At 39.4% G+C, this 27,073-nt stretch overlaps 1 long non-coding RNA gene and 1 other non-coding gene across 2 annotated transcripts in view; one reads left to right on the top strand and one right to left on the bottom strand.

Moving 5' to 3' along the window:
- LOC124985077 (uncharacterized) overlaps positions 1-26,677 on the bottom strand; it is a 148,033-nt gene extending 121,356 nt beyond the window's left edge. Inside the window, exon 1 of the long non-coding RNA XR_007108800.1 lies at positions 26,465-26,677. This is a non-coding gene — a long non-coding RNA (uncharacterized LOC124985077). The remainder of the gene's footprint in view (positions 1-26,464) is intronic.
- Trnav-cac (transfer RNA valine (anticodon CAC)) lies at positions 8,823-8,895 on the top strand. Its single transcript has one exon. It is a non-coding gene; the product is annotated as a tRNA-Val (tRNA).
- Positions 26,678-27,073: the final 396 nt, after the last annotated feature.

Raw genomic sequence — 27,073 nt, 5'->3', positions numbered from 1 at the left:
TACGCCCTCCCCTCCCTTCACTCTCCTCCAATTCAAAGCACCTCTATTTTTCCCTAGCATCTACCCCCGGCCCCACCTTATTGTGAATTAGCGTCTCATATCAGAGAAAGCATTTGGCTTTCATTTTTTGGGACTGGCTTATTTCGCTTAGCATGACATTCTCCAGTTCTATCCACTTACTTGCAAATGCCATAATTCCATTCTGCTTTAAGGCTGAGTAATATTCCATCATATATATATATATATATATATATATATATATCAATTTTATTTATTCATTCATCTGTTGAAGGACCCTTGGTTGGTTCCATAGTTAAGCTATTGGGAGTTGAGCTGCTATAAACATTGATGTGGCTGCATCACTGTAGTATGCTGATTTTAAGTCCTTTAGGTATAAACTGAGGAGTGGGATAGCTGGGTCAAATGGTGGGTCCATTCCAAGTTTTCTGAGGAATCTCCATACTGCTTTCCAGAGTGGCTGCACCAATATGCAATCTCACTAGCAACGTATGAGCGTACCTTTTTCCCCATGTCCTTGTCAACATTTATTGTTCTTGTATTTTTGATAACTGTGATGGCTGCCTTTTTATCCTATTCCCATATCTGATCCTGGGTGCCTGGTGAATGTTCGCTGAATGAGTGAAGGCTGAGTAAGTACTGTAAAAACAGCTACCACTTGGTGCTTCCTGGGCACCACACTTCACAAATACTAGTGTCCTTAATCCTCATTCGTATAGTCACTGCTACTTCTCCATTTTATGGATTGGAAAATTGAGGCATAGGCAGCTCAAATAACTAGCTTTGGGTTACTTTACCCAGTCTGGCCTTGGAGTGTGTGTTCTCTATGTTGCTTCTCTGTTTTGAAAGGTCAAAGTAAAAATTATATACCTTTAAAGACAAAAATGTTCTTTTGCCCCAAAAGAAAAGATTCTCATGTGGAAAAAAGAGTTGCAAAGAAAACTACTAAATACTAAAAGTAACAGGACTTTATAAAATTTCCATGATAACATATTTGAAAAAATACTGGTGGCACTCTTAAAATAGCCCAACTATTTCTCTATTGCTTGGAAAAACCTGTGCCTTGCTTTTTGTCTCCTTTTATACTAGATTTATTTTTTCTTTTAAGGGTTGTGACTCAAATTTTGAACTATTATTTAACATGTTTAAATATGTAAAATTTGCATATCATGAATTTGCATATGCTTTAATAGTGTCAACAAAAGAGGGGAGGGATAGGAAGGATAGTAGAATGAATCTATATATTACCCTATGTACACATATGACTATAAGACTGGTGTGATTTTACATCATGTACAACCAGAAGAATGAGAAATTATACTCCATTTATGTAAAAAAAAAATACATAGATATAAACATAGCTTTGAAATATTCCAGGACACTAAAACTAATAGTATAAAATTTCAAACACTTTATGCTTAATGTTATGCTTTTGGAGAACTATCTAAGCACATTCATTTATTTTGTCTGAATATAACAACTTTAAATCAATTCATTATTCCCCTAGGGAAGTTATTTCTCCTAAGCATAAAGAAAGAAAAATCTCATATCACTTTATCTAAAATGTAACTAGAAAAATGCTATCATTTCCATATTTCAAAAAATATTAAATAAAGTACTACTTCTAAACTTCTTTAATCCAGAACCACAATAAGAAATTCATGCTATATCATAGTCCATACCCACATAGGTACATATATTTGCATGTGCACAAAATATTTTTGCAAAACATTAACCTTATAACACATGATGTACTTTGGTATTTCTAGTCTATTCTATTTAATTTTTCAGAAGTAGCTGCCCTTTACTCACAAAATACTTCTGATCCACGGATGTGTCATTGATGATTTATGCTCTGGACCTTTTCAAGACTGAAAAGAGTCGACTCTGGGGTTCACGACTTTCTCTCTTTGATCTGAGAAGTGATGGGTTACTCAGAATTTACTGGATATAAGACCCAAGTAAAACTGTGGCCTCAAGCATCCAAGAGAGGCACCAAGTCAGTGTGGGGTGCACCTACCCCATTTTCTAGGGACAATGGCCTCCTGATTAATTACTTTGCAAATTACTCATTATAACTTGGCTTTGCAAAGTTGGTCCTTGGTCCAGTTATTGCTGCCAGATTTCCTGTTTACTCTGAACTCAGTGTGTTAGGTTATTGTCCCCACTGAAAAGTCCTTTAGACAAGAAAAAAAAAAAAAAGGTGAATCTAAGCAAAAAGAAAAAAAAATTAATCTGTAGATTCCCAGCATCATTTGAAGATACACTCTGGCAAAGAAATTCTGAACATGAACTGACTATAAATGAAGTATGGGAGCCTACTGCAAAGACTAAAGCGACCCAAATGATTTTATAGCTAATGGTCCAAAGGTTTCCCATAGTCTGATTAATTGGCACCGCTTTCTCCTGGCAGCCACCAACAGTGCAGCCCACCACCAGTCCCTTGGATTATCTCTTAGTCACAGAGGTTCCAGGATGAATATTTTCCATATTCCTGAACTAAAAGGGGCACAGCACTCCCGAGAGTACACTGATAGGCATTTTCCTCCTGCATAGTGCTAGTTTTTCCCCACATCATGTGGATGTGGATACCAACCTTAATTGAACCACCCATGACAAGCACATTTATATTGTTAATTTTAGTGTTAAGAAAAGCTCAAATTAGAAATTTTTCTTGGAAGGCTGGGATACGCATGAGTTTGTCTCTATGTCTCTCTTTCCTACCCGTGCACCACTCCAAAGAGGAATGTGGACCGGCCTTTTTGGTTATCATGTTCTTTTTTGTAAAGAGGCAACACATTTATATATAAGTTACTCAGATTCACCTAAGAAGAAGAGCAGCTTCTTGGCAAATGCCTTTTCTAAATTGCCACAAGGCCATATACATTACTTAGGGTGGTTCACAAAGGTCTGCCACAGGGTCATTTACTACAGCCAAACGACAAGTCAGTACTAATAGTTCTAGAACCACTTCCTGCCTTCCTTTATATGCTGCCATAGGCAAGGGCATACACCTGACTCCTGGGCCCTGACCAGCTGATTTCTGTGCCTATTTAGTGTGTGTTAATGGAAAAGTAAATGGACTCTAAGATGGGAACGAGTTCTAAGAGTGTTAGTAGCCTTGAGGTCCAAAGGAACTTATACTTACTTCTCAGCATAAAAATTGACTTTGATCCATCATGAAGTCTTCAAAGGGAGATGTCTGCAATACTGTATTACCAAGTCCAAGCACCAGATCATAATTTGCTGGTGGGAAAGTCTCTAACAAAGATTTGGAAGAGATTCTAAGGCAATAGGTTATTTTTAGGTTATTTTGTAGCAGTTAATTTCTAAATACCTTAGGATCTGATGTTGGTCTAAATACAAAATCAACTTTACAGCACTCTAAGATCTTGCAATCATCACCTTTGGAGTGTTTTAGACATGTCTCCATGCACAGGAAATCATACTATCTTCCCTTCAGACATTCAGGATAGAAATATTTACTTGCCATATGGGTTCAAATATAACACACTCCTGTGGACTAAAAAGTCATTATGTAAACACTACGGGAAAACCTTCCTTGTGCCTTATGTTCCAAAACGTTAGCTTAAAAGTAGAATAGACCCCAAGTGGTAAATTCTGTGAACCACTTATTTTTCTGACATTCATACTTAAGTAAATATTTTTCATTGAGCAAGAAGATAATAAACAAAACAAATATAGCACATGTGGGGGTGGAGAAAATGAGCCCGACATTTTCCCTAGTATCTGGATTTGAATATTATATTTCTAATTATAGATTCATAGGCAGGGCAGTTTTAGGCTGAAATGCAAAACGAGTGAGAAGAGATCATTTCCTGGGTAAAGTCAAGTCAGATCATTTCCTAAAGTATCATCAATCTTTCTTCCTTTCTTTTTTTCTTTTTAAAACAAAACAAAACAAAAAAAACACAGATGCCTTTTAGTTTAATGATTCAAGTGTCCAGGTAAACAAATAAAAAATGCAGAAATACAATATATGGCCCCATGTTGACAAGTCTGCATAGCCCGGCTGATCAGGGCTTCTTCCCTGGGAAATTTTCAGAGTCATCGGGATGCCCCTTAAACAGGCATGACGAAGTAATCACCTCCCATCATTGCAGCAGAGAAAGTGATATCCTTTTAGTGTTTTTCTCTAATAAGAATGGGACTGGGGGATTTAAAGCAGTAATCTTGCTCTGACAGTAATCTTTGCTGACCTGTCAATTTTTCACTGCATTTAAAGGCCTTACCTATACTGGGCACTGACCGCACTCTCTTTAACCCCTTATGACAAACCTGCCAAGTAGGTATTATAATCCCCATTTTACAGATGAGAAAACAAAATACCTATATGTACTTGGTCCTGGTTGAGGAACTAGGGTTTTTGATTAGTTATCGAGCACAGCAGCAAAGGCCTGGAGTTGTCTGGCTCTGGATCTTTTGGGCAGCGATTTCCTCCTTCTTCTTTGCTGTTAACCTGATGCCGGGGCCAAACTCTAATGAAGGGTGGGCAATGAGGGACAAATCTAGACTTGTCTACAGTCCTACATCCAGGTGGCTCGGCTGCCTTCAAGGTCGTTGCCCAAATCCACTAGCTTGTGCTAGTGGCCAGGATCCAGAAAGTCTGTTTCTCCTCACCTATTCTCAAAGAGGGTCCAACTCACCAGAGATTTTACCCAGTAAATTCAAGGCAGCTTCACTGTGAAGGGAGGAAGACAGGCAGGGGTATGATTTTGGTAAACACCAGGGAAAGTAAACTTACAAACTACTGGATACATCTTCCTATAGGATCAAATGAACTGATAATTTAATAGGAAAGAAAAAAATTCTGTTCTATAAAAAAAACTAAAAAAGAAAAGGAATAATTTATAATTATCCCATGAACTTGATGAGTGGAAAAAAGCAAATTAGGGGCTGGGGTTGTAGCATAGTGGTAGAGCACTTGCCTTGCATGTGTAAGGCATTGGGTTCAATTCTCAGCACCGCATTTAAATAAATAAAAATAAAGGTCCATCCACAACTAAAAAAAAAAAAAAGAAAGAAAGAAAGAAAGAAAGAAAGAAAGAAAGAAAGAAAGAAAGAAAGAAAGAAAAAAGCAATTAAATCCTTCTGGTTCAGAATGGTTTCTAGACCTACATGATTTGGTTTAAATTTGTTAAATCTCAGTTTGGTTGAACTGCCCTATCTCCAGGTGACTGGCATTGGAGGAAAGAAAGAAAAAAAGGCAAAAAGAACATGAAATACTCTAGAGTGAAAATGAAAAGGAGGGAATTAAATGTTGCTCTAGCACAAGAGATTGGAAGCTACAGTAGCTACCAGTCTTCTCCATATAACTGAAAAATGTCTTCATCTAACAATGCAGCATTTAATTATGCTATTTACAGTCACTGTCACCACAACTATATAGAAGTTTTAAACAAGCAAACTGTACACGTTTATTTTCTCATGTGCTAAATGCATCTTCTTGTAATGCTGAAAAGAGGATGAGGAAGTAAATAAATATCACTGGGGTATAACAAAATAAGGAGGCAGTATCTCCATTCCATGGAGGAACTGTCTGATTAAAAATAAATAAAAATGCTTTTTGGATTATTAAGCATGTAGCAGGAAATAAAATTTCTTTAAGGATGTTTATACATATATATATACAAAGTCCTCTGGTCATTTAGTTCATGGCCAGTACCTTATATCTGAGAGACATAAAATTCTAAATATCTTTAAGTCTCTCTCTGCTTATAAAAAATTGCATTTAGGACTCGGGGTGTGGCTCGGTGGTAGCACATCCTGGTATGCATGAGGCCCCGGGTTCAATTCCTAGCACTTAAAAAGAAAAGTTGCATTTACATAAAGTGAGTTCTTCAAAACTTCTATTTTATCTCCTTTTAGGTTGTTATTAATTTCATTGTCAATCATTATTGATAATATACAGCCTAAATTAAGTCATGATTTTTGGACAAGGTACAACTAGAAGACTGACTTCGAATAGAGCTGTATAAAAGACATTAAACATACAGTTTCTAAAGGGAGTCAAACTTAAAAAATTGTAAGGTATATTTCAGAAATACACCAATTTCATTATGGTAAACCAGAATCTATTCTGCAAGTTAAATTCTTTTCTGAGAATAATTAAAACCAATAAAAGTCACTGCCCTGAATTAAATGTTACCTAATTCTCTTACTATGTTTTAAAGCGTAAGTACTTTTAAAGTACTCCTTCTAGCATCTGAGAGATCTGGAGCCACCCAGGAAGCTGCGGGAAATAGCTATAAATTAAAGGATCCCAGCATAAATGAAAAGTACCATGACAATCTATAGAGGAAAAAAGGTCTATAAAAACAGGGAGAAAAAGTAAGAAAGTACACACATCTGGACTAACTTAGCTTAATGGACAAACGGTTCTGCACACATAGGTTTACAGCCCCAGAAGGCACATTACCATGTCCACACAGATGGCCCAACCGTCCATCCAGAGAAGGAGAGCTAACAGCACTGTCTCAGAAGACACAGAAGAGAGGCGGCATTTTATAAAGATTGCCAACCAAGAGTAGAAGATGTGAAAAACCAGCTACATTTGGAACTTATTCCTCTGTGTTCACTCGATGAGGCTTTATTGTACTTGTGAAGGGGTACATGAGAAACTAAAAATTGCCTGGGAAGAACAAAGTCCTGAGTTCTCTCCCCAGCACCACAAAACAAAACAGAACAAAACAAGTGGTATTTCTCAAATCAAAAAGAAAAGGAAGCATAAGCCTTACAAAATGGTAACTAAGCTACTGCCAAAGAAAGTGCTTGGGCTGGGGAGATAGCTCAGTTGGTAGAGTGCTTGCCTTGTAAGCACAAGGCCCTGGGTTCGATACTCAGCACCCAAAAAAGAAAAAAAAAAAAAAAAAAGAAGGTGCTCTATTTGTAAATAGAGGGTTCTACTGGTACTTAAGCAGTAATGGTTTGGGATCAACTATACGATAACCAGATAAACATCAGTCATTCATCACTATCTTCTGCTTTTGTTGGTTAATCCTGTGATGATCCTTTCCTTTGAATACAGAAATATACTCTTATTTAATGTGTGTTCAAGTAAAATAGAGACCACCTTGCAAACGTTTCATAAACAAGTAAATCCATTCATTAAACTTCAGAAACATCACTCAAGTCCACAGATAAAACTCATGAGTAGACCTAATAGTTCAAAGGGTTAACAGAAGAGAATTCAGCCAACAAAACAGATGATGTAAAATAAAAGTTACTTAGACTATCTGCTTCAACTGGAGGCCGCAGAGCAAACCTTCAATCAGAGAGCAGAATCTCTGGGGCACACCAAGGGTTGTTCCAAGTTTATGAGTGCCCACATAAAATTAAAAAAATCACAACGATCCCCCAAAAATGACCTAATGATGCATCTCGAGATCTTAGAAAAACAAAACAAACCATTCCTAAAACTGGTAGAAGGAAAGAAATAATGAAAATTGGACCTGAAAACAAAGAAATAGAAAAAAGAACAATAAAAGAGATCAATGAAACAGAGTTGGTTCTTTGAAAAGATAAACAAGATTGATAAGCTAAAGATAAGTCAAACTAACCAAAGAAAGAGAAAAAAAAAAGAGTTGGGCATAGTGGTGTGTGCCTGTAATCCTACTGGCTCAGGAGGTTGAGGTAGAAGGATCACGAGTTCAAAGCCAATCTCAATAATTTAGTGAGTCCCTGAGCAATTTAGTGAGAACCTATTTCTAAATAAAATATAAAAAGGGCTGGGGATGTGGTTCAGTGGCTAAGCATCGCTGAGTTCAATTCCCAGTACAAAAAGAAATCCAAATCAATAAAATTAGAGATGAAAACTGAGATAGCACAACAGACACCACTGAAATTCAGAGGATCATTAGTAACTATTTTAAAAACTTATACTCCAAAAAGTTGGCAATTCCAGAAGAAATGGATAAATTCTAGATACATACAAACTACCAAAATGGACCCTAGAGGATACAGAAAAACTAAACTGACCCATAACCAGCAATGAGATTGAAGCAGTAACAAAAAGTCTTCCGGCAAACAAAAGCCCAGGAAGAAACCGATCCACAGCTGAATTCTGCTAACTAACTTCAATGTCTCTCAATTATTCCATAAATAGAAAGGAAGGGAACTTCCAAACTATAAAACCAGTATCAGTCTGATACTAAAACCAGGTAATGATATTTTCAAGGAAAAAAACTACAGGCCAGTATCACTGATGAACATAGATGCGAAAATCCTTAGAAAAATATTAGCAAATCAAACTTGACAACACATTAAAAAGATCACACACCATGACCAAGTTGGTTTCATTCCAGGGATGCAAGGTTGATTCAATATACACAAATCTATACTTGCAATACACCACAGAAATAGAACCAAGGATAAACCCATGATCATCTCAATAGATGCAGAAAAAATCTTAGACAAAATTCAACACCCATTCATAATAAAAACCCTGGAGAAACTAGGGTTAGAAGGAACTTACCACAATATCATAAAGGCTATATGAATGAGAAACCCAAAATCAACATCATCGTACTGAATAGGGGAAAGAAAATGAAAGCATTTACTCTAAAATCAGGAATAAGACAATGATGTCTACACTTGCCACTCCTATTCAACATAGTACTTGAAATTTTAGCCAGAGCAATTAGGCAAGAGAAGGATTTAAAAGGGGTATAAATAGGAAAAGAGAAGTGTTTAAACAGGAAAAACATACTATCTGTTTGCAGATGACATTATCCTATACATAGAAGGTCCTAAAAGTTCCACCAGAAGACTGCTGAAGGTGGGCTGGGGAGATAGCTCAGTTGGTAGAGTGCTTGCCTCACAAGCAGAAGGCCCTGGGTTCGATCCCCAGTACCGCCAAAAAAGAAAAAAAAAAGACTGCTGAAGGTGATACATACAAAAATCAATAGCTTTTCTATACATAAGTAATGCGTAAAAAAAAATAGTTAGGAATAACTAACCAAAGTGGTAAAAGAACTCTACAGGAAAAATTAGACAACATTAAAAAAATAAATTAAAGAAGACAAGAGATGGAAAGACATCGCATGTTCATGAAAAGGCAGAATTAATACAGTTAAACTGGACACACTGCCGGGCACCCTGGCACATGCCTGTAATCACAGTAGCTCAGGAGGCCAAGGGAGGAGGATCGCAAGTTCAAAGCCAGTCTCAGCAAAAGCGAGGCGCTAAGCAACTCAGTGAGAACCTGTCTCTAAATAAAATACAAAATAGGACTGGGGATGTGGCTCAGTGGTTGAGGGCCCCTGAGTTCAATCCCCAGTACACCCACACACCCCCCAAAAATGGACATACTACTAAAAGCAATCTACAGATTAAATATAATCCCCATCAAAATAGCAACCACATTTATTATGGTCTGGATATGAAGTGTCCCCAAAAGACTCTGTGTTACAGGCTGGGTCCCCAATGCGGCAATGTTCCAAGGTGGGGCTTTTAGGAAATGATTGGATCCTGAGTGCTCTAACCTAATCCGTGGATTAACCCATGTGATGGATTAATAATTTGAATGGACTATAGGGAGATGATGGAAACTGTAGGAGGTAAAGCCTAGTTGGACAAAGTAGGTCACTGGGGAGATGCCCTCGAAGAGTATTTCTTGTGCCCAGTCCCTTCCTTTCTTTTTTTCTCTCTTCTCCTTCTCTCTTTCCCCAACCCCCAATTCCCAGCTCTCATGAGATGAAAGGTTTTGCTCTACCACCCCATCCACCATGATACCCCACCTCAGGCCCAAAGCAATGGAGCCAGCTGATCCTGAGCAGAAACCTCTGAACTGTGAGCCAAAACAAACTTTTCCTCCTTTAAGTTGTTTATATCAGGTATTTTGGTTACAGCAATGAAAAGCTGACATAATATTCTCAGATCTAGAAGGAATAATCTTAAAATCATATGGAAAAACAAGACTCAGAATAACCAAAGCAATCCTGAGCAAAAAGAGCAAAGCCCACTTCAAATTATACTACAGAGCCATAATAACAAAAACTGTATGGTACTGGCAGGAAAACAGACATGTAGATCAACAGAACAGAAGAGAAGATAGAGAAAAGCCCACATAGCCCTAGTCATCTGATTCTTGACAAAAGTGCCAAAAACACACAATGGGGAAAAGACAGACTCTTAAAAAATGGTGATGGGAAAATTGGTTATCCGTATGCTGAAGAGAGTAGATCCTTATCTCTCACCCTGCACAAAAGTTGACCACAAATGGATCAAAGACCTAGGAATAAGTCCAAACACTTTCTAACTGCTAGAAAAAAAACATAAACACTCCAGCATATACAGATAGGTAGCAACTTACTCAGTAAGACAATAAATAGGATGGTATCAAATAAAAAAGCTTCTACACAGCAAAGGAAACAATTAAGAACACAAATTCTTAGCCTACAGAATGGGAGAAAATCTTTACTAAGCTACTCTTCTGACAGGATTAACATGTAAAGAATTAAAAAATGTCACACACAAAAAAACAAATAACCCAATTAATAAATGGGCAAATGAACTAAACAGACACTTCTCAAATGAAGAAGTAAAAATGGCCTATAATTATATTTTAAAAGTTTGACATCTTTAGCTATAAGGGAAATGCACAAAACTACACTGAATAACTTTTCTACATTCATATATGAATATTAAACCAGTGTAATTCCACATCATGTACAACCACAAGAATAGGATCCTAATTAGAATAAGTTATACTTCATACATTTATAATGTATCAGAATATACTCTATTGTCATGTATATCTAAGAAGAATAAATTTTTAAAAAATATATTGAGATTCCATCACACACCAGTCAGAATGGCAATCCTCAAAAATAACAACAGCCAGATGTGGTGGTACATGCCCATAATCCTAGGGATTTGGGAGACTGAGGCAGAAGAGGATCACAAGTTCAAGACTAGCCTCACCAACTTAAGAAGGCCTTAACCAACTTTGTGAGACCCCTCTCAAAATTACAAACTAAAAGGGCTGAGGATGCAGCCCAGTGATTAAGCATCCCTGGGTTCAATCCATGGTACCAAAAATAAAAGAAAAAAATACAAATAACAATAAATGCTGGTGAAGATGCAGGTGTGGGAGAGAGGAACTTTTACACACTGTTGGGAGGTATATAAATTAGTAGAGCCACTGTGGAAACTAGTAGAGCTTCCACAAAAAGCTAAAAATGGAACTACCATATGATCCAGCAATACTATTCCATAGCATTGATCCAAAAGAATTAAAGATAGTACACTCAAGATATATATGCAGTCCCATGTATACAGCACAACTCACAACAGCCAAGCTACAGAACCAGGCTAGGTGTCCATCAACAGATGAACGGATAAAGAAAATGTGGCACAGGTCAGGTGCAGTGGTGCAGGCTTATAATCCCAGGAGCTCAAGAGACTGAGGCAGAAGGACTGCAAATTCAAAGCCAGGCTCAGCAACTTAGTGAGGCACTAAGCAACTCAGTGAGACCCTCTCAAAAAAGGATTGGGGATATGGCTCAGTGGTTAAGCACCCCTGGATTTAATCCCCAGGAACCAAAAAGAAAGTAAATGTGGCATATATACAAGATGGAGTTTTATTCCACCATAAAGAATAAAATTATGTCATTTTCAGGAAAAAATGGATGGAAATGAAGAGCATCGTGTTAAGCAAAATAAGCCAAAATCAGAAACACAAGTGTAATATATTTTTTCTTATATATGGAAGCTAGAGATTAAGAAATGAAAAAAGGGACCTTACGAAAATAGAAGGGAGACCCTTAGGGTAGAGGACAGGAAAGTGGGAAGGAGGAGGGAGGATAAGGGGAGGTACTGGAGAGGGAAACAGATCAAATTACATGTATACACAAATATGCCACAATGAAACCCCACTATTCTGTGTAATTAATACACATCAATAAACAGTTCTTACAAAGGATATGTTGTTTAATTATTTACTTCATCAAAGCACCCCATATCATTTCTACTGGGAAGGGGTTGGGGATCAAACATGGGGCCTTGTGCATGCTGGGTAAGTGCTCCACCACTGAGCTACACACCCAGCCACTTTATAAATTTTATTTTGAGACATGATCTCAAGGATGGCCTTGAATTTGTGATGCCCCTGCCTCAGCCTCCCAAGTAGCTGGGGTTACAGGTGTGCACCACCACACCTGACCTAGTATCAACACTCTTGAGGAACTTAAATACTGAGTGGAAAACAAAAATAAAATATAATCAATTCTCATTGCACCTGTGATCCGAAAGAACATATATTTTTAATTACTGTGCTAGTATTTTAGAATTCTAGAACTCTGAAGGTATATTTGGACTAGCCATTCAGAAAGCTACAGGCAAAGTTGTGAAAATTCATGTCCACTTGAGCAGAGGTAATAAAGATCTGTTCATAAAAGTTAGATGTCGACCCAGTTTCACTGGGTAGTTGGCATCTTGCTGCAGCCTTCAGATCATGTCAGGAGTGGACAGCATCAGCCTCCTAATTCTGTGATTTCTTGGATTCAATGAATGCTAGGAAGTTAAAGGGTCTGGGTTTAAAAGGGACAGGGGATGGGAATAGGAAAGACAGTAGCATGAATCGAACATCACTTTTCTACGTTCACATGAACACACCACCAGTGGAACTCCACATCATGTTCAACCGCAAGAATGGATCAAAATTGTAATGGGTTGCACCCCATGTATGCAGAATATGTTAAAATACACCCTACTATCATGTACATCTAAAAATAACAAATTAAAAAAAGAAAGAAGCTGATTTTAGCTGACACTTCTGTCTATTCTAGCAAATAAGCAGCACTGTTGCTGAAGACAAGTCAACAGGCAGTAGAGATTGATGTTTTAATGTTGTTAAAAGTAGCACATTTATGAAATGTAACAATAACTTATATAATTAGTTCCTCATGAGGTTTCGTGCGATATTGTGGTTATTGTTATCACCCCTAGTTCTCAGATGGGAACACTGAGGTTCAGAAAGTTCAGATTACCTAAGGTGATCCAATCAGCCAATGACAGAAATGATTTGTACCTATTGTGGGGCATTTTCATTATACGCATGTGAGAAACAGACTAATCGCACAGTGTACAGAAGAGAATATAAAGTGAAGAAGATATGCAAATGTATATAGAAGATACAATTTTTATCAAAATTCCTTCTTTCTGAAAAAATAAAATGAAATAAAAATAAAAGGCACCCCCCTCCCAACAGTTGCTGAACTGTTTGAGTTTCAATCTCAAACTTACTCCCTTCCAGAATTAAATTGAGTAAAATCTGCTCATAAACAGCAAAGAAGAGGTTAGTTTATAGAGGAGAAAAATTAGAACTGTAGTTCTTATACACTTGGTAGTCATGGATTCCTTTAAACCCTGATCAAAGACACAGATGTTTTTGGAGAGAGAGAGTAAGAGAAAGAAGGAAAGGGAAGGGCATGTATATGTTGCCCATGTTTCAACAGACATCAGGCAGGAGACCACTGATACCCTGAACCTCAATCAGAGTCCAGATGAAATCAATAGAGCTGCAGCCATTTCCCCTAGACCCCTTGCTGGCCTCCAGCCGTGTTTCTTGTTCTGAATCTGGGATACAGCTGGCACTGGCCCCTTACTGGGCCATGGGCATTCTGCTGGGGGTGGGTGGGAAGAGGGCACAGATCCCAGTCTCTGCTTTCTCTGCCTTCTCATCAGCAGCTTCAGAACTCAGCCCTGGCTGGAAGCTTAGGAGACTGCCAGCTTTGACCTTCTTCTACTAACTGGGGGTAATTCACATATAATTTCTTTTCAACACTCCTAGTATTCCTTCCTGGTGTGAAGGACATAATCCAAGAAGAAATAGAGTTCTACAGTGTCAGAAAGGGGGAAAAAAAAAAAAAACCCAAACAAACAATGAAAAGCGCATACTATAATGTGTTTGTGTTCAATTGACATTTCTGATAAATACCCTGACTGTTTAACAAACACTGAGGAGAAACTGAAAACACCAAAAAGGCACTCATCCAATTTGCAGTAGCCTGTAAGTGCTGGCAAACGTCAGCGTCTGGGAAGGCTTTTAATGTTATTGATAGCTTATTCAAATTGGCTGGAGCGGTCCCACGGGCCTGAATCACCACTGCCACTGAGGAATCGGCCACTTATAAAGACGGATAACAGGCCAGAAAAGAGTGCTTCACAGAGCCTTAATCAAAATGGCCCTTCTTAGCCTCCTTGATGTAACCAGAGGGCAGCAACCCTCTCTAGGGTTTCTACCCAATTAGCTGCAAGAGTGCCTTGAAAGTCCAAGGGCCAAATGACTTCCTTTAAGGAAAAAATAAAACCCTTTAAATAGGTAGTGCACTTGCACAATTGTGATGGTCACAGAAAATTCCGTGATCTTAAAAGTTTGTTCTTTTGGATGCATCCTAAGTCCTTGCTGAGAGGACAGAGGTCAGGGGGACAGGAAAAGGCATGGTACAAAAGGAAGAAAGAAGAGAACTGGAAACTTGGAAAGAGCAGTGGATCTAGCAGTCTAGATTTCAAGTGGGGGTCGGAAAGGAAGAGCAGAGAGGGAGCTCAGGAGAAGCAGCTGCCCCACACTGGTCACGGGAGGGAGGAGTGTGAGCTGCCTGCTGGGCACATTAGGTGCCTAGTAAGTGCAAAGGTCAGTGCTCAGAAGTGGGGAAGCAAAGAGAATAAAAAATATTTGAGACTAGAGAATGATGACTCTCATTTATTTAAAAATGGAAGTGTGTGGGGCTGGGGTTGTGGCTCAGTGGTAGAGTGCTTGTCTAGCACATGTGAGGCACTGGGTTCAATCCCCAGCACACCATAAAAATAAATAAATAAATAAAATAAAGTTATTGTGTCTGTCCACAACTTAAAAAAAAAAAGATGTGTGCATTTTATACATAAATTATACATACATACTTTGTTTTGATTTATTTTTGTTTTCAGATTGAGATTAGAGATAAGCTGGGGGCAGATTGAAGAAAGACAAAGCCATGGTACTAGAAAAACAAAAGAACACCAATTAGTTAGAAAATGTGTGAAGAACTCTGATGTGCTTTTGGAGAACCTTGGTAGCAAGAAGCAATAGATGTGTGGGTAAAATATGTGGGGGAAGAAAACAAAAAGCAAAAATAGTGTCTTAGTCTAATGGTAGGACACATGCTTAGTATTCTTCACACACAGCAGTCACTGGAAGTTTCAGAGACTGATATGGTCAAGACATGCTGGTCTGCATGTCTCTTAGGCAACAAAATTTTGTTTTTTTACCTATTAGGCTCAGAATCAAGGGCTAATCGGGGGAAAGAAGAAAGTCTAATCTGTCCATTTGTGAGCTGCTCCAGTTGAAAGACTAATGGAGAGATTTAAACTATCATGAAGTTTGGTTATTATCAGTGGGTTTCAATTATCTTTGGCATCTTGGCTCCCAGGAGAAGTGATAATTGAGAGCCAGCTGTAGAAAAGGAAATTATAAGCTGGGGAGGGTGTCAGCATACTGAATGGCAGTTTTTATAAGCAGATGGGCTTGGTTTTCAGAGGCCAGTTGGCAGGGTTGTGTGTCTCCTGACATTCATCTATCAGAAGAGGCAAGGCAGAAAGAGTTTGTACTTTCAGGGCAGAACCACTAGGATAACTCTGAGATGCTGCACAGAACATGAGAAAGGTGGGAGGCTCATGAAGACAATCTAGGCAGAGCAGGAGTCCTGTTGTGGAACGCTCACTTAGCAGGTGAAGCCGAGCTCGGCCACTTGAAAACTCCATGAGGCAGAGAATACGTCCTAAGTAGAGAAATACAGGTCTGAGCTTTGGGGCTAAGAAGTAGCTTTTCTTCTGCCTCAAAACACAAGAACCAAGCTCTGATAACTTCAGTCTGTCTTTAAAAAAAAAAAAAAATCTATGTAATGACTTACCATCATGGAAAGATGTTTGGGATGAATTTATTATTTTAAAAAAGCAGCTTATAAAACAGTATATTAAGTGATTTTACTTGTATAAGTAGTATCTACATATGAAAAAAGAAATCTGGGAAGAAATATTCAAAAATGTAAATAGGGATTATATTTAGAAGGTAGGGTTGTGGGTGATTTTTTTTCCTTCTTTTACCTATATTCTTCATTGAACATATTACTTGCACAATATATATATATAAATATATTCTTTATTGTGTAAATATATTTTTATATGTGTTAACACTGAAAAAATGTTACATTTTAAAATGTGTTTTAAAAAATGTTTTAATCAGGTGTCACACACCTAGGGTGTTGGGCTTCTGAAAATAAAAGAGCATTTTGATAATTGATTTCTAAAAGCTCCCAAGTATTTGCCTGAGGATTTCTTTAAGGAAAGGTCAGAGGAATAAAATGTAGTCTTCATTGGCTACAGCATATTTGTAAGAATATTTAAGATCTGCTAACTGTCTGAGATTCTGCAATAGAACATACTTTTTGATTTAGTCAGTGTTTCAGAAGTATACTAGAGGTTGTCTATGGTTTTCTTCTTGCTTGAGAAGGTAGCAAACCCAGGACTGAAAGGATAGCGAGTAAAGATACTAGTTGCCCAAGTTTGGCACAAATGTATTGAGTGGAAACTTCCCTCCGTTCTACTTTTGGTGGATTTAATCCCACTGTGCTGCAGTGGGTGCAGCCTCCTGCAGAAAAGAAAGCTGCTCCATCCCCCTTCCTTTTAAAGTGCTTCCTTTTCTATTCTGCTTCCCACTCATCTAGTCACTCCATGTAAGGAAGAAAAGGCAGGTCTCAGTGGAAAAGAGGGAGCTCTGTATTGGACTTATGGAGGCCCTTAAAGAAGCTCTGCAGATGTGCAGTGACGAAGAGTCACGGTAGGGAGTCTGCCATAGCAGTGGACTTGGCTAGGCCAAATCTGAGAGAAAAATACCTGCAGCTTCCACTACACATCACATCACAGTAATTTCCAAAAGCAACAAAAGCACCAATCACAACTGTACCATTAAAATACTTGAAACAATTACCTTGCATTCTTACAACAAACCTGCAGAGTAGATGTGAATCCCCATACAAGGATTCTAGGGAGAGATGTTTAAAAATTAACCACAGACAATGGGAGTGTGACCAAAACTAAATGTGTACTTCTAACGGCACCCTGGGTTCCTTTCCTGGCTTCCTCACTAGGGTCCCAGTGACCTAATTTGTAAAATAGAGACAATAACAGGCTCTATGGCACTGGGAGGTTAAAGGATACAAAGAGAAAATGTAAAGCCCTTAGGGTAATATTAATCACACAGCTTTCAACAGCCATTGACTCCCTGCTCATTCTAAGGATGAGGGGACAGCAAGTCCAGATCAGTTTGAGTCAAAGATCTCTCTCTTCCAAAAATATAGCAGTATAGTTGCCCTCAGTACCCATGGGGGACTGGTTCTGAGACCCCTGAGGATACCAAAATCCATAGATGCTCAAGTCCCTTATATAAAATGTACAGTATTTGCACAGAACCTAAGCACATTTAAATTTACATATTTGCTATACCCTATTATTTATGGAATAATTACAAAAAAAAAAAAAAATCTGTACATGTTCAGTTCAGAGGCAAAGTTTTCCCTGAATAGTGTTGGTTCCAAGTTGGTTGAATCTGACAATGTGGAACTTGTAAACACAAAGGACTAAGTATAAAATGTAGCCACAGTTCTGGCCCTTCCAGACCCTATTCAGATAATTTTGGTGGTCAGGAAAGTCTCCATTTCCATATAGTACTCACAGGGATAGTTTCCACCTTCAGCTCCAAGTGGGACAAGAAAAATAAGACCAAAGTGAACATTTCTTGGAGAGTGAGATCAGATTTAAAATTTTCAATATTATTTTGGATATTGTGCTTTTAAAAGATATAACTAAGGCAAAGACACTGTCCAATGTACCACAATTATTGATGAGTGTCCACACTGAAGTCTGTTGTTGAATGTGTTTCTACTATCTGGGGAGACATCAGAGCAAAAGAAAATACTCATGTAATTCTGTCTTAAGTGGTTTCTGAATAAAGTCCTTACAATTTACCATCTTTAATGGTGGTTCAAGGGCTGTTATTGTTATTTTTGTCTTACTAGCTCAACAAATGAAAAAAGAAGTCAACAGAGAGGAAATTCCAACTTTCTAGATTGTGTGTGTGTGTGTGTGTGTGTGTGTGTGTACTAGGGATTGAACCAGGGGTGCTTTACCACTGATTTACATCCCCAGTCCTATTTTTATGTTTGATTTTATTTTGAAACAGGTCTTGAGGCTGGCCTTGAACTTGGGACCCTCCTGCCTCAGACTCCTGAATCTCTGGGATTATAGGCATGCACCACTGCACCGGGCTCATTTTGATTTTTGTCAAAGAACAAACTACACCTTTAAGAGTGGCAATCAAGGTACAGGTTTTATGCTCTAGACCTCTCATGTGATGATCTAACATTGGTCTTTCTATGTCCCAAATGTCTGCTCCTTTCCCTCAATTACCATGGACTAGAATCTGAGGGCTTATGCCACAAATCTCACATTCACATCAATTCCTTACTTAGATAACTTTCATCACCCATGTTCTTTCTCCTTTTGTAATTTTGCCTTTTAGAAATGTATCATTGTTTCATTATTTTTACGCTTTCCAGTTTTCTTTATTCCAATATATGCATCGTTGCAAGATGTCATCAATATTCAGAAAAATCTTAATTACCTCATCCTGTGATAAATATATTACTTTGCTTTCTTTTTTTGTGTGTGTGCTTTCTTTCTTTCATCTGTTCTTTTTTCTCCTAACATTTAACACTATGACCTATCTAAAATTTATTGCAATATTTGGTTACAACTATAAAATGTTATTCTTTTTCTTACTGTTTTCTTCAAACTGTTATTTTGCTCTAGCAAGTTTTACTAAGTAATTGATCTTTTCTTTAAGGCTTATTACTTATTTGTATGTCTTAAGTCTATTAACTAATCTAAAGAATCAAAATATAGAATATCTATACTATTACTTTTAGTCATCCAGTTTTCATTCAAATATCATAAAATGTATACATGGTCATTTTTAATAGATATTTGAAGCAAGTTTATCTTCATGACTTCTATTTGTTAAAAAAGCAGTTTTTATGTTCTAAATTCTTCCTTCTAGATGATTAATCTATCAGATTATAAAGTACTTTGTGGAAGCTTTTATTCATAATGAATTGGAATCTGAACCAAAAAAGGTTGGGAATTTCTGTGTCAACCAGCCAGCCAATATTGTCTAATTCAACCAATATTTATTAAGTTCCTACCCTTCGCAGGCACTTTATCAGGCTGCAGGTCCAAGAGATAAGTGGGATATGCCTCTTCTCACTGCTCCCTAACTCCATATGTGTAATTCAAATTCATAAGGGTAAGCTAAATGGGATACAAATATTTAAAACGGCTCCAGGAAGGCTGTCCCTGACCTTCTACCCTCACATTATGAGGTCTCACTTACAAGAATCAACAGAGAGAAGGCTCCAGAAAGCCAAGGACTTATGAGTAGTTCTGCATATTGTCATTTGTCTGATTACTCCTTTTTCACATGGGCCTAGCTCATGCATGGAATTAGAGGTTAAAAAAATAAATAAATAAATAAAAGCTTGGAATAAAAATGCTTACCTGGTTAAGAGACAGGTTTAACCAAGGGCTGCTCTGACCAATATCAAACCCAAGTCAGTCACAGGAGCCAGGCAGCAAGGCTTTCACTGGCAATGTAGGTAAATACTGCCACTTTAAAGGCTAAGCTGTCAGTTTGGAAACAATGGAGAGCAGCTGTCCTCCAGTGAAGACACTCAGACAATCTCCATCCACGAAGAGAAGCTGCTGAACGAGGGAGATGTGAGAAAAAGTCCCAAGAGAGAGGAAACCGTGAGCCGAGAGCCACTCCAGAGCTTTCACTGGCAAGGAACTTCCCCTCTTAGAGCATTAGACTGAACTCCAGTTTATATTTTCTTTGTTATTTCTTAATGTGCATGGGCAAGATTCTAAGGAAAAGGCAGTGGGGTATAAAGGCATTATAATTATTAACCAACCACATAAAGAAAAATCAGGAGGCTGATCATAGCAATGAGTCATTTGATTTACTTAGCCCTGAGCCCTAACATTTGTACCTCTGTGCCCTCCTGCCCTTCATCATTATGAGTAATGTCCAGAGTCTAACCCCATGTCCCTTCCACTCACTGACATTCTCCATCAGAGGTAATATGGGGACATTTAAACATTCTACACCAGTCCTGTCACCACCACATAATCTGTTAATCACCTTCATATAACTCTCTCTCTTTATGTGTGTGTGTGTGTGTGTGTGTGTGTGTGTATGTGTGTGAATCTATCATCTGATCATCTGATTAATACTGACATGGAGTCAAGAAATGTCGAATGCTATTTTAAGTAACATTTAGAAGCCTACTCCTAAGCACAAAATCTGTAACATGCACCTCACTTTACAGCTCCAATTTACTTTGAGAAATACTCTTTTTAAAAGTTGCATGTAACTTTCATGATTCCTGACTTTTATTGATATTTTAAGTCCACAGTGAATAAGGAAGTACACCAGACATACGATTACCTTAGAGATTTTGATCTCTTATAGCTAAAAATGTGTCTGTTCCAGGGTTCACTAATGTTTTCAAAGATTTAAGTATTTTGCCTCCTTTTCATCCTGGGGGATTTATCCATCATCTGGGGATACTTCATGTAATGCACAGCTTCTCAATTTTCTTTTTCCCCAAGATAAACACTGCACACCTGACTACCGTATTCATCAAGACTGAGTGTTAGTGTGGCTGGGCCATCTGGCACCATGACTCAGATTTAATTAATGTTTACTGACTGAGTACATATGTCAGACCCCTAGCTAGATGTTTCTGTTCCTTTGACCTAATATTCCATGTGTCTATGGGCCTAATTCATTAGCTGACCATTTAAAAAAAAAAAAAAAATCCCTATGTACTAACCATGAGTTTTATTTTCTGTATTCGAATGTTCTGACATGTTGTAGCCTTGCTGACCTGCAGGGACTACCCGGCTAGCCAATGCCTGGAGATGGTAAGGACTCGCCTGCAAACATATCTCCAAATGCAAATCAACCAATCCAGAGCCCACCCTACTGCCTCCTTCAGCCGGCTCATATGCTCTGAGTCACCGTTCCCTTTCCTAATCACCCCAGGGCCAGGTACCAGACAATGAGCGACAGCCCCCATGCTCCAGAGTCCACTGAAATTAGTCAAAGTAGCCAATCCTAACCCAGCTTACCCTACCTCACCTGTCGCTTCCCACAGAAACCACAATAAAGGGTTCTGACATTTCCCCTGGTTCCCTTTGCCTCCTGACCCACTCTGGTGCTTCCTTGATACTGCCCCATGACCCTCAATGTGGCATGCCAAGCCTCTTCCTTCTAGGGAAATAAGTATAATAAATTTCTTCCTTGGTGATAGTCATTTTCATATCCACACATCTTAGCTGTTTAAAACAAATTTCGAGTATCACTAGAACATGGCACATATTTAAATAATTGGTTTTCTTTTATCCTGCTGTGTTCAGTAAACAAGGTTTAATTTTTTTCTTTGTCATTTAAATTACTTTGCCCAGCCCATGTTAACAATACTTAATAGAAGCAATTATATGTAAGTTCTATCAGTGATAACCAAAAAGACTCAGTATTTTCTAGTATATAAAAGAACCAGCTATCTGGTTGCCCCTTCACATCACCCACTACTATGCTTAATTGTGTTATTTGCAGTTGGGGACATGTAGTGATGACTCTACCCACATCAATCATCTTCCCCTGAGCAAGTCAACGGAATGTATCTTAGAAACCCACAAGTGACCTCAGACTGTTAGACATGTGTTCAGAGGCCCCACATTTCCCTGAACTGGAAGCTGAGTGTGTCTTTGCAGGTCCAGCTGTTATATTCATAGATCATGGATTATGTGGGCAAAGGTAATTCACTTTGGATTCTTGGGACTGCTTCTGAGTTGGATGCTAAGCTAGTTGCTTTGCCATTCCTTCTGCTGGTATCTACAGCTGGCTGGCTTCCCTATGCGTGGTCTAGAAGAGCATTCTGCCTGACCGGGCAGTAATAAGGAAGCAGAGACACTGACAGATGGAGATATGCACTGCCCAGCAAAGTTTTTTTGTTTGTTTGTTTGTTTGTTTTTCTGTTTTTTTGTCACATGTCAAAATGTAAATATGCCCCCTTGGCATAATCAAATGACCTATAAAGCAAGGTGCTTAAGTAGGTTTATCTTTGGGGACTATATATCCAGGCAAGGTCACTGACACGGAATTGTTCCAGAGGGCCCTATGGAAAGAAAAAGCATTTCCCTGTTCATTATAATAGAACAAGTACATGAAATTGCACTAAGCATAGAGTTCAAGCAAGTAATGATTTTGAACTATACAAAAAAACCCAAGACATAAATTGCTATAAATTCCTTCAGGAAAAAAAAAATCAATCGATCAATAAAAACTATTTTGCAATTTCTTCTACCCTGACTAGTTTTATAACAGCATCAGGTAGTTTGAACAGGGCTCTGTAAATCAAATTAAGAACTTAACATGGGCCTGTCCCCCATTTCTGTGCTTGATGTTCCTGTCATCATCAAAATTTTAAGAATATGTGTTCTAACCAGCAGGAGGGTAGTAAACAACTCCATGTGTCTCTCTGTCTTCCATGGGAGGATAACTGTTCACACATTCTACAGACAATCATGAACAGATTCACTTTGTGTCACAGACTGCCCTACATGGTTGGCATATCATGGAGAACAAGACACAAAAAAGTCCTTGCCCTCCTGTGGCTTGCAATCTAACAAAATGCATGACTCTATGAATGAATGGATGGATAACTACATGAAAGAAGGTAGGCAGGTTACAGTTCATAAAACTAAGTGGGCACAGATTAGCATATGTCAATAATTTTTCCACATTTTTAATGTTCCTAAAATCAGGATACATCTTAATATTGACAGTATATTAAAATTGCAAACAACCTACCCACTGTCATAGCACAAATGTCATGACCCTCCATGTACAAATACTCGGTCACAGCTATTCAATTTGTTTTCACTTCTACTGAGTTATGGTCATTGCTGGTCGTGCACATATTCTGCTTAATTGCCATTTAAATTGTTTTCAAAAAGATTACACTATGACTTGGTTCTGCGAGGAGATGTAACTATGTGTGCACGAAAGCATCAAACTGAGCAGTGGGGCATAAACATTACACCACTAACAGGAACGTTTACCTCTGATTGGCATTAATGCTTTGCAAAGCAAGATGCTTTACGAGAATGAAGAAGGTAAGACACTCTGGTGCAGCCAAGTCCGACTCTGTTACTGACATTCATCCACAGGCAGTGTCCCACACAACTCAAGCAATGTTACCAAATGTACTGGCAAGAAAAAGAACTCAAACCCACAGAAGAGATGAAGGAAACTTGAAAGCCATGAGACACTAGTGTGATCTACTTATGTAGTATCATGGAAGACCAGTGTTAAAGTGATATGTGAAAAGAAAATTGGTAGAATTTTTTTCTTTCTTCTTGTACAGCATAAGAATTGTGCTATGTATTACAGCTGATGGTATTTTAGATTTGATAAAATGTGAAAAATAAGGTGGATTACTGGTTACTGAGAGGTTTTGGAAACAATCTAGAGTGGAGGTTTGTTGATTCTGGAAGTACATGCACATACATGATTTTAAGCAAACTGTACAATTTCAATAATCTGGCATAGCTTTCTAAGTCACTAGTCATTTAAGAAAGTCCAGTTACTTATTTCAACAATGTTTTTGGCACATCTTCTGCTCTGGAGCAAGAGGGTGACAATGAGCAAACTTCATGTTCTACTTTTCCCACTTTAATTGGTGCTGCTCCAGTTTCTTGGCAGTTTAGAAATAACAGAGGGAAGGTGCTGGGACTCTATTCTGAACTCAAACTCTACTACTGCTACAGAGGATGGAGTGAAATAATTAGACAAGAGGGTCCATTTAAAATCCCAAAGCATATATCCAGGACTTTGAGATTCTTTGTACTAGAGTAACAGAAATAAAATGCCAACTAGAAGGATATGTTTCCAGGCAGCATATGGTTGGTTACAGCTCAAAAAGACATTTATTTCTTTCAAAGCTTAGTATTACAAATCACTTTGGAATCACATATACCTAAAAAGAACAAATTAAAAAATTAAAAAACAAAACAAACCTAAAATGCACTGTCATTCAGAAATGGTGTTCTAGTGTGAAGATGGTAAGGCCCCCCATGGGGCGGGGGGGAATCATTTTATCACTAGAGTCAAATGCCACACCAAGGAAGAAAATGAACACACACACACACACAAACATACACACCCCTGGGAAAGAGAAATTAGAAAACAATGGCGGTAGTTTATAATAGACACCAATTTTAGGCACAGCTTCCAAACTTACTGTGTCATAATTGTGACATGAGTTTGTGATGCTGTTCAGTCAGGTGACAGCTGCCTTAGTGTAAAAGTGATTATGCAAGCAGAAATAAATGTATGGCCACATTTGTCACCAAGACAACAGGTAAAGGGGTTTTTCCAGGGTGAGCACGTATTTCAGTAGTGTTGAAACTAGGCTACAACAAATACATGGCATTTCCCACTATGGAAAAGGCCCACTTCCCATTCCTAGGGCCCTATATTAATTTCCTTTCTGGTTGGTAGTGGAGAACCCAAGGATTCCCCAGAGTAATACCACTTTCCCCAGTGACTTCATTTCAGTTGTTCCTTTTAAGTAGGTCGGCCTGTGTCAGGAATTCTCTGACAGTTGGTACAAGGGGACATGTGTGGCCAATGTGAACACTGCAGGGGATGTGTTGCTGCCAACCAGTAGGGTGTATGTGCAGAGCTAAAATAGACTCCCATGACTTAGTAGAGACTGCTCCTTAAGTGCCAGGGAGGGAAACACTTGGTTAGCTATTGCCTGGAACTGGCTTACCTGAACGGGTGATGGGTTTACAAGTCTAGAGGTTTCCATCTGACTTATGGGGAAAGCGGGGAGGTCTATGGAGGCTCTGATGTTATCTTTCATGTGTGTGCACAGTGTGGGGGTAGGGGATGGGTCCCAGAGAGAGAAGATATTTTAGAAAGATCCCATGTGTTGGTCCAGTAGAGATAACATATGTTGCCATATTTGGATTTCCTACTATATTAGAACAGGGTAACTGTCTCTATGTTAGAAAACTGCACAGAGTAGTCGTCAAGAGCATCAACAGGGAGTCAAAAGATCCAGGTTCAAATCCTACCTCTATCACTTGCTGCATAGTTGTGAGGGAAATTACATAAAGTCAGGGAAAGTAATAACATCTGCTTAGAGTGACTGTTACAACTACAGTAATAATATAAGACACCTAGTAATGCATCTGACACATATAATGTGCTTGATGTATGTACACTATTGCAAACTGCCCTTAAATGCTCTAAAAGAGATGATGTTTTCTGGTGGATTATGTGAACTGGAACAAGATGTCATTGAAAAAGGCTTCAAGGGTACTATGGGATGAAGGTAAAACTTAGTTCTAACTGGAATTATTATTTTTATTTGTTTTATAAAGCAAATAATGCTCACCTAATCCATCTCACTGGGAAGACTGAGACCTGTCTTTCTTCAAATGGGCACACATATTCTGTATTTTTTTTTTTTTTTTGGTTCCCTTCTCTCACACTAAATGAAGGGCCATAACTTCTACCCACTTTGCTATGCTCCACAGCACCTGTCACAAAACTCAGGGAAAGTCAATTGAAAATAAGTGCCAATAACATTAAAGAGTCAACAGAAGTTATTGTCACCTTGGACACATTAGATTTGGGAATCTTTAATCAGAAGTTGAATTTAAATTTTTAAAGCTTCTAAAGTGTAAATTTTGGCAGAGACTATGCTGTGGGAAAGGCACATAGGGCCCGAGATTACCTGCTGTATTGTTTTCAAGCAAAAGTCACAACTAGGGGCTATGGCTGTGTCCAGAAAGTCTCCTCCTCAAGGGAGATTCCCACAGAGGAATTTCCTCAAGGAAGGTCCTATGTTAAGAATGCTGCTCAGGTCAGAACATGGGTTCCCATGTGCCCATGTTTGGTGCAGAGGTGTACAGGATAGGGTGGGCCTCAGGGACCATCAATCACGTCTGGCTGCTTAACTCTGGGCATCAAACTTTCTCCTGGAACAAAACCTCTTTCAAACCACATGGAGGCAGGAGGATAGAGCCTGGGGATGCCGTCAGCTGCTGCCCGGAGACAGCCCTCCTCCCACCACCCGCTTCCCTCGCCCCCACCCTCTTCCTCGGAGGGAAAGCAGCCCAGACGGCGCAGCCCCGCCCAGCCCCACCCACCCGCTCACCGGCCCACCACGCAGTCCACCCAGCCAGGAGCTTCACAAAGCCACTTCCCGGGTGCTGAGATTCCCGTCGGCAAGGGGCGAGCGGGGCTGGGTACCTTAGGAAGAGGCCAGGACACCGGTGCCCAAGGGGTCCCGCAGCATCGCCCGGACGCCGCCGCCGCCGCTGGAGGCTACTTCGCTGGGCGGAGAATCCGAGCTGTGGGAGCAGGGCGCTGCCACAGCCGTCCGCGCAGATCGCGTTCCCTGCGCCGCGCTCCGCTCGCTGCGCCCGGGCTCGGCTGCCCGGCGACCGCCACTGTCAAGTGGAGCCCCGCCCCCTGCGCGCCGGGCGAGCCGCGGACCCCCGGGACGCGCCGCCGCGCGGATTGGCTGTGGGAGTCGCTGGCTCCGCCCCCGCCGGCCGCGCAGCCCAGCGCGGGGGCGGCCCTCTCCAGGGGCACCCGGAGGGTGGGGTCCCGAGCTGGGCGAGGCTTCCTGCGGGCACCCGCGCGCTGCGCCTTCCGCGCCTGGGCTCTGCAGCTTCTCTGTTTCTCCTGTGCCAACCCAGAAATAAATAGACAACCCAAAGAAAAGAAGAAGAAACATCTGTAGGGACCTTTTCGGGGAGGGTAGTGGCTGCGGCAGTTCTGGTGTGAAATCCTGTTGGTATAAAGACGTTTATCACCCAAGCCCAGGACAGGCTACCTAGGGTGGAGTATTGGGAT

The sequence above is a fragment of the Sciurus carolinensis genome, chromosome 5, assembly GCF_902686445.1.
Source record: "Sciurus carolinensis chromosome 5, mSciCar1.2, whole genome shotgun sequence".
NCBI lineage: Eukaryota > Metazoa > Chordata > Mammalia > Rodentia > Sciuridae > Sciurus > Sciurus carolinensis.
This window is presented reverse-complemented; position numbering and strand designations above follow the sequence as displayed.